General features: G+C 38.9%; 1 pseudogene; it reads right to left on the reverse strand.

Moving 5' to 3' along the window:
* Window positions 1-232: 232 nt before the first annotated feature.
* LOC112918391 (mediator of RNA polymerase II transcription subunit 21 pseudogene) lies at window positions 233-665 on the reverse strand (annotated as a pseudogene).
* Between the last annotated feature and the right edge of the window lie 1,543 nt (window positions 666-2,208).

Raw genomic sequence — 2,208 nt, forward strand, 5'->3', positions numbered from 1 at the left:
TTTGAGAGAAAGAGAGAGAGTGCACAGGCAGAGGGGAGGGGCAGAGGCAGAGGGAGAAGCAGGCTGTCTGCCAAGAGGGGAGCTCGATGTGGGGCTTGATCCCAGGACCCTGAGATCATGACCTGAGCTGAAGGAAGACACTTAACCAGCTGAGCCACCCTGGCACCCCTGATGCAGAATTCTTCAAGGCACTCAAATAGTTCTTTTCCCAGCCACATGGTATATACTGGTACTATGAATCTGGAAGAGACTGGCTATGGGTATCACTCTCTGTCTTCAGTTGTGATTGTGCAATATCAGCAAGTACATTTTGTTTGTTTTCCAGAAGCATGTCCCCTTGATAAACAATATCTTCCAGACATGAAGCAGCTTCATGGTTTTCTTCTTCCAGTTTATACAAGCTAGCAGCCTGTAGAGCAGCTGCAGATTCTTCGCTGGGTAATGAATCTATCAAAACATCAATGTCTTTGCTGCTCATGCCATCCATGCTGCAAAAAACTGGACGTATTCTTCGGTAGGATTAGCTGACTGATCTTGGTTAATTGCTGTCTGAATGTTAGTAAAGAAGCAGGAGGGCTACAGTGCTAAGACACTCCAATGGCATTAGAAAACTGATCTGCAAGGGAATTCATCACGTCCTGCAGCTGTACGAGCCCATCCACCATGTTCTTCCACAAGCCAAGGGAGGCTAAAGCCCCTCTTTTGTTTTTAAAGGTTGAATTAACTATTTGTAGGTCATTTCTTACTTTAAAGTACACTATAGAGTATTCCTCAGAAAATACATCAAATTTTGTTTGTGGTTCCCTTGAATATTTAGGTTGATTTAGACAGCAGAGACTTTTTATAATACTGAGACATATTATCCAAGAGCATGGAACACCACTGATTTAAATCTTCATCTATGTTATTTAGAGCTTTGAGGCTTTGTCCACAGAGATCTTATGTATTCTTTTAAGGCTATTCCCAGGCAATTTATTGTTACTGTTGCCATTGAGTTATCCTCTTAATTTCTATTTGGCTCTTGGTGTAGAGAACCAAATCTCTCTTAAGTAGATATTCACATTATCTGAAAATTATGTCAATTTTATGTATTACTTTCTAATGCTTATTTCTTTCTCTTCCTTTATAGTCTTTGCCAGAACCTCCAATAGCATGTTAAATAGTAGCAGTGTTACCACTGTTCCTCATCTTAAAGCAAATGCATTAGAAGTATTTCTATTAGATACAAAGTTTGTTGTAGGCTTTGGTATATATACCTTACTATGTTAAAGATAGTATTTTTCATTTTTTAAAGATTTATTTATTTATTTATTTATTGAGAGAGGGAGGGAGGAGAGAGACAGTGTATGCTCGGGGTGGGGGAGAGGCAGAGGGAGAGAGAGAATCTCAAGTAGACTCTCCACTGAGCAAGAAGCCTGACACGGGGCTCCATCTCACAACCCTGAGTCATGACCTGAGCTGAAATCAAGAGTCAGATGTTCAAAAATTTTAAAAAATAATAAAAAAAGTCAGATGTTCAACAGACTGAGCCACACTGGTGCCCCAAGATAGTCTTCTTCTATTCCTAATTTGCTAATGCCTTTTGGAAAACTATAGTTTGCTTTTTATCAAATGCCTCGTTAGCCTCAATTGTAAAAATTACATATTTTTTCTCTTTAAGTCTACTAATATCATGAATTATATTTGATAGATGAAATTCAGTTCATTTTATTTTTTTAATTAATTTTTATTGGTGTTCAATTTACCAACATACAGAAAAACACCCAGTGCTCATCCCGTCAAGTGTCCACCTCAGTGCCCGTCACCCATTCCCTCCAACACCCGCCCTCCTCCCCTTCCACCACCCTTAGTTCGTTTCCCCGAGTTAGGAGTCTTTATGTTCTGTCTCCCTTCCTGATATTTCCCAACATTTCTTTTCCCTTCCTTTATATTCCCTTTCACTATTATTTATATTCCCCAAATGAATGAGAACATACACTGTTTGTCCTTCTCTGATTGACTTATTTCACTCATTTTAAATGATAATACTATTCATTGGATATGAAAAGAGACATATGATGTTTAGAGCTACTGTAGTTTAGGCATAGACCTTGTCTAACAATGAAACCAGCACACAGAATAAAAGCAAAATAAAACCAAGAGAGTAAGAGAATCAGATCTGGATAATACTGTATGTATTGTGGCATGGCATCAAGCCACACGGGAACT

The sequence above is a fragment of the Vulpes vulpes genome, chromosome 3, assembly GCF_048418805.1.
Source record: "Vulpes vulpes isolate BD-2025 chromosome 3, VulVul3, whole genome shotgun sequence".
Taxonomy (NCBI): Eukaryota; Metazoa; Chordata; class Mammalia; order Carnivora; family Canidae; genus Vulpes; species Vulpes vulpes.